This window comes from Triticum urartu, chromosome 3, assembly GCF_003073215.2.
Source record: "Triticum urartu cultivar G1812 chromosome 3, Tu2.1, whole genome shotgun sequence".
Classification (NCBI taxonomy): Eukaryota; Viridiplantae; Streptophyta; class Magnoliopsida; order Poales; family Poaceae; genus Triticum; species Triticum urartu.
In genome coordinates, this window is record NC_053024.1 from 194,302,013 (window position 1) to 194,309,141 (window position 7,129).

Genomic DNA, 7,129 nt, shown 5'->3' on the forward strand with positions numbered 1-7,129 from the left:
GGCGCCTCGGCGGGGGGCGCGGCGACGTGCAAGTGTGGTGCCTTGTGGTCCGACGCGAATGTGGGGGGTCACGCGATGAAATAAGTTTTTTTGGGGGAGGGGGTCAGTTGGCAAAATAAGGTGGCCCAGGGGTCATTTAGTAAAAATTATACGTTCACACCAGTGTAAAGTGGCAACGGTTAGTTCAGTACAACGGCATGTCCGGCGTCTTAGACGGCCATGGTGATTGTCAGCAGGCAGATCTAACAGACATGACCATGTCAAGATTCATTGTGAAGATGCTATTTGCAACAACCTTCATGTTCTGGATGAAAACCCTTGTTCTGGCTTTTGCTAGTCGGGCCGAGCAACGTTGAATTTGTGTCATTATGTTGTTGAGGAATTTTTCTCAGTAACAACAATGGCGCGAGGACGTTTATCTCTTCCCGAAGACATTGTTGCTGAAGAAGTTTACATAATCGTACATGTTACATTCATATCTTGTAGCGGTTCTGTCGTAGTTGGTTTTGCTATGTACTTCATTTGTTGATGATTTTGGCCAACAAGCCATAAATAAAAAAATGTGATTTCTCTCTTTCTCTAACTCCTTGTCAACCGATTAACTTGTTGTTGTGAAGAACACCTAAATTACTTCTATGGAAATAAAAATGTTACTACCTCCGTCCAAAGCGAACTGAGCGTAGAGTTTAAGTGCACTGGTACAGGAGTTTTTTCTAGTGGAACCAACCCAAGGTTTAAGTCTTAGACTTGTTTTTGATGCACACATTTTTCTGGATTTATTTCATAGGGATTATGTATTTGCTCGAGATACAAAAAAAATAACAAATTGGACATCAATGTGATAGTGGGCCAAATCTAAAACCCAATTTCTATTATGTACTAATCATTGTCGAATATGTCATCTTTTTCTAAGATATTTTTTGAATTTTGATTCGAACTTTTGTGACGGCATACATTGATGTTGTATGAATCAGTGACGGAGCTGGGTCCATGGCTCCCCCATGCTCAATTTTTTCTAAAACATCCCTAGATTACTAGCTCAAAATGCTTTAAATTTATGTGGTTGGCCCCTCCAACGTTTTCCTTCTAGCAATGGCCCCGGTCCTCGTGCATGATTCCTGCCTCCGTCCAGGGTGTGAATGTGTTATTTTTTCAATATTTTATAGTGTGGCACGGGAGTTTAGTGCATCGGTAGCACCACAAGGATAGATGCACCGGATACATTCACACTTGATGTTACCCTCAGTTAGTCCCTGGTTAATTTGTGCATTGATTTGTCTGTCTTTGCCTGAACACGTAAATTGTTGTTTGAATGTACTCTCTGTATCCCATCCAGGTTTCGTGTGTCACATCCTAATTAACATATTTTTCATGAAAATAAACATTGTTGTTTGAATGTACTCCATGTGACCCATCCAAGTTTCATGTGTTACATCCTAATTAATATATTTCCATGAAAATAAAGTCTCAATCAGTCCTGAAGTTTTCCTTGGTTGAGCTCGTTATAACTTGGTGGTGGTGTCCGTGTGATCTTTCGGATGGCAATTGCATCGGTCTCACTTTAGCCCTCAGGTGGGCGTCTTCACATTTCGACGGACCGGCACCCTTCAGGCGAGGGGGCAGGGAGCCCCCTTCAGAGATGGAGGAGGTCAGCATCGATGGCCATAGCTCATATAGCTGACAAAGGTGCTCCTCCAACTGCTGATGTTCTTTTCTGCAAGTTTTTGATGGTGTCATGCGTGGTGGTTTGCTCACTTTGGAGGGTTTCTTCAACCTCTAGTTGTAATAGTGATATACTTCCCATATCTTTGCCAGTAGTTTTGTTGAAGTCCGTTAGCTATTTACACAACATTATGTATCATCTTGCTGTTACTTTTGTCTTTTGATTTCTATGTTGGTCAATGTAAAAGCCTTATCAGTTGATGGTTTGGTTAATTCAAAGCCAGATTCTTTTTAAGCTTTCGTTCTAAAAATGTACTTTGTGTATCTCATCCAGGTCTTGTGTGTCACAATTGAATTAATATATTTTCCATGAAAATAAACTCACAACCTCAAATTCTCAATCGCAACACATTCCAGGCTACTACCTCCATCTCTGTTTATTGGCCTCCTTCGTATTTTGTGTCAAACTTTAACCATAAATTTAACTAACAAAGTATTAATGCATGCCACAAAAATTATATCATGGATTCACATTTGAACATAGTTTCAGATGATATTATTTTTGTCATGTATAACTTTTTTTGTTAGTGAAAATCCTGGTCAAAATATGACCCTAAATATGAGGAGGACTAATAAATCAGTACGGAGATAGTATATTGTACTCCCTCCAATCTATAATCTATAACTAGCAAACATGTCCGTGTGTTGCAACGGAGAAAAAAATATCATAAATTATAGTCCTCTGATATTATAGCGTCTCAACAATATGTCTAGTATATTAGTATTGAAACATACAACTTTTGGTTTTACTATTAGATAGGTTAAAATAGCAAACATGCCTGTGCGTTGCAATATGTGAAAAGAAATACTACATGTCCTTAGCCTAGTATGCATAGCTTTAAACCCCCTCCTCGAACATGTCCATCTCCTCTATTTCAACACAACACCCCATCCAGATCGTCGTTTATCCTCTATATACATGTGTTTTTTTGTTCGAAGTAGAATCTGAGAGCGATCGAGAGAGAAGCAAATGAATCGAACTGTGTTCTTTATTCCATTGACAATCAACTATTTATACAAGGTGAAACGTCGCCTATACAAACCGACATAGGAGGCAGCGTTTCAGGAGCAACCGTCGGGGATGGTTATATAACCGTGGGAGTGTCGTGACGGTTGCCAAATCAATCGCACACAACATTACATAGGGAGGATTACATAATTAATTAAGGAAACTAATTAAATCCTAACACCCCCCCTAATCCTTCCTTGTACTTACGATTGAACATCCTTGGAATAGTCTCCTCCAAAAACCCTGTGGGAAAAATATGAGGAGTAGTGTAGGATATGTTGGTAAAACTCCTTCAAACCTTGTGGGAAAATAAGGAGAAAATGATCCAACGTAATGATTATTGCCTCTGTTAACTCGATATGAAGTATATCCATAGAATTTAGAGGGCAATAAATATGTCGTCTATACTTCCCTAAAAAACCTGGTGGGGAAAATCGAAAGTATGACGTATGATCTCATGTTGATATTACCTCATTAAAAACCTTTATGAGAACCTGTAAAGTAAACTCATGAAGGGAAAAATAGTATAATATGATGCATCGAATAGGAACAATTCAGGAAGATACTCCCCCTGATTCTTGCAAAATTTGAAGTCGTCACCTACCAATTCCATGAACACATTTCTAGAACATAGAAGTTGGTAGAGACCCGATGAACAAATCAATCGCATGATTTGACTTGCAAGATATGCAATATAGTGATATTGCTTATTATGTAACCTGTTTGCATCCGGGCAACACAAGAAACATTATCATTGAGATAATAGTTCGTGGATGTAGCCATGAGGTCTATTTCGAAGACTCTTCATGAGAGGGCTACCACACCTAGTAGGAACACTAAGCTTGTCTATGATCTGACATTGTAGGGGATCTGATCGATGTATCCAATGATATCGGTGTTCACATTTCTGTGAAACTGAAAAACCAGGACAAGATGTTTGATGCCTTAGAGATATCGAAAGATATTCTTGAGTACCAACCAATTGTGTTTGGTGGATCCAATGACATTATGGAACATTGAGTCCCAATATCTCATTTCCATCATCTCTTGGTCTAAATAGATCTTTCTCTACGTCTAGAGAATGAACTACCATGAGAGTTATCGATGGATAAGATTTGTCCACAATGAATTTCTCCAATATATTATGGATATAGACAACATAGTATACCATAATGTATGAATGAAGGTGCTCAGTTTGTAGTAACGGGCGGTATTTTGGTTTACCCAAATCCTTCATTTTAAACTTCGTCACTTAGATGATTACATGTGTGATCATTGTAGACTCACAAACATGGATAATCATCATTGTAGGAGTAATCCTTGTGTATAAGGATCTCACTACGTTAGTTGTACTGACAACAATAAGTCGTATGGTGACTTACTGTTTTTACACAATGTATGTTGCATTTTGTATTTCGATTCAGAATTGAGATTCCATCGGGAATCAATCATATATGTCTGAATCTAGTGATCCACATGGATATGTAATCACTACATCTATCAACTGCAGAGATAGATGATTTTGTACTGCCAATGATATAAGTTATCGAAAAGAGATTCCACCTCCGGAGAATAGTTGGGTCTCTGCGTGAACCCTTGTGCTACAATACTTGCTCCCTGTTTCACCACCTTGTTGTTCTCAATCCTGTTTCCAAAAGAAAACTGGTGTAGGTATTGCTTACGAATACCTTCCCATTATTGAGCAAGATCATTTCTACCTAGATTATACCCTTTGCTTGAGTTTAGTCTGAGTGTTGTTCACACTTTGCCATGGCCGTGGTCTTTGGATCTGAATCATTTGAAAGGTTTTGCAATCTAGTTGAGAAATGTATGTCGACAATTGTAGACTTTTGGTTATATGTTTCTCCAAAATCTATATATCAATATAGAGTTGATGGAAATATCGTTACCCATGGTGACTGCTCGCGATTTCCCAATGCGGCTGAGTCGGGTATTCCGATGACCCGGTCATTGTGTGCACTATGACCTGGGTTTGTGGAGGTTTCCCATCCACTGGGTGTATACTACCCATTAGGTGTCTGCCAACGTGAAGTTGACTTGCATTTACTGATTCACAAGCCTTGATATCCTTGCTTGCGAGAAGCTGAATCCTGATGTACTTCTGCCATACATCTCCCCCTGTTGCTTTGAATGGGGAGTGGAGTGGATTTTGTTGGTACCTCCACTCTTTCAGGCGTACTTTTGTAGGATTGTAGGATTGTGTGAGACCTTTATAGTCAGTAAATGAATCTGGCAGGTTATTTGCAATATGTTGCAAAACTTCTAAACGCATGGTTCAGCTCTTTGAGTATGTGGATATGAGGCCGAAATGTGTTTAACATTCCACTAATTTCCTGGCATTCTTGATGGTACTTGAATTCTCCCCCTAATGCCTGGAAATATTCCTCATTGAATCAACATACTGGCCTTGAATAACTTCCCACGTGAGGGCTTGAGGTATTGACGGTAATACAATTATTCCTCACATAGATCCCAACTATATGTTGAGGGGCCAATGATGTATGTCGGGGTGGTGATATCGGTGTGTAACTGAATTACCGCAGATAATAAATACTTGGTAGATTTCCACGTATCAAAGACAGAGGGGAATAATATTATGCAGTTTGGTCATGAGCGTGTAAAACTACATGACTCCAACGTAAAGTTGGTAATTTGCAATTCCAGAGTAAAGATAATGCAATGAGCTTGATTCTACCAAACCATTTTGAGTCCAAACATTAGGACAAATTGCTAAACTTCAATCCGGAGGCCATAGAGAAAGGCACTCAAGGAGAATTCTGCAATGCTATCCATACAATTTTCTTGAAATCGATGTCAGGATAATGAGCCAATGGTTTTGTGTGAATAAAGCGCACACTTAAGACCATCATGTACATATGTCTTTTAGAACCATGGAATACCTAAATAGTCTAGTCAATGGATGGGAAGAGCCACTTATCTCAACTTGATGCATTTAAGGAGTCTGAGTGGTTCAGCTTAGACTTTAAGGTGTGCGAGCCTTAAAATTAGCTTCCCTGTGTCACTTGTAGTGCACATAAAATCCAAATGTTGTTAGAATTTAGCATCATAATAATCATAAATTATTGGAATTGCTGATAGTTTCGGTTTCAACCCAATGTCTCGATGACCAAGGCGAGTATGCCAAGTTTGTCATATACAAGACATTCTGGAAAACTATCTTGGATGCAACATGTGGTACGGGCTTTGTAGTATGTGTAGTGCAATCTAGATGATACATAGAGAATGTGCTTGCCATATTCATTGCATATGGCAAAGAGAAGTATTTCTCTTGGTTGTCATCATAAGTTTCGCTATGGAAACTATTTTGACGGATACCTCCATAGTTTAGTAGGGTACGAGTTAAACCTAGGAAGAAATAAAGCATCCCAACATTACTCGAGTACCCACAGGGATAATAAATATGACTTGAGTTGAGACAACAAATACCTCATCAGGTCTAGAGATTTTAAAATATCTCCTTTCTCTCAATGAGTGGAAACATTGGACTTCCCTGAGTATAGAGTTTGTGGTGCATATGTCCACAAGGCACATATCATTTTTCATCGGATTGACTCCCGTAGAAATCTATATATAGACATGAAGATTCTCAATATGAAAATCACTGTCAGATATATAGAATACATACAAATGTATTTGTACCAAAGTGTTGATACAATATATTGTGATATACAATATATTATGACAACAATACTTATGTTGTTGTCACAACATCGTAAATGGACATTAATTATATTGACCACTCAGGAGATTGAAAGACTATTCATAGTCTCCAAACATGTCGGTTGAGGCATATCAACCATCACATTCTCCATGCCCATAGGGTCTCGTCATAGCTGGTGATGTCGGATTGAAGGTTGAAGTAAGATTCAAACCTTTTCCCTTGAGGTTCATTGTATCCCAGGAATTGCTGATACTGAATAACCAGATGCTGAGATCTGGATCTAATGCCTTATGATATATGAGACACAATTTTCCTGTTAGTGTTGTGATCCTGACCAGAGGTGAATCCAGGATTGCACACATTATCCCACGAGACACAAGAGCAATCAAGATGTCCATGGCCCAAATAGGGCGGTGATTGCCATTGAGGGCGAATGCCTCAAACTCTATAGCCATATGTTACCTCTATGGGTAAACCAGAGATAATTAATTTACAGTCAGTAAATTAAAGACCATCATGGTTAGTGTTGTAATGAACTTAGCAAAATCAAAGGAAATTTCAAGAAGTTGGCTTTGAAACGTTAGTGTGAATCTCAAATTGTTAAGTATGGCATGTTGTAGATAATCTCCAAAAGAAATTTTTGTTGGGGAACGTAGCAGAAAACAAAAATTTTCCTACTCGTTTCACCAAGATCC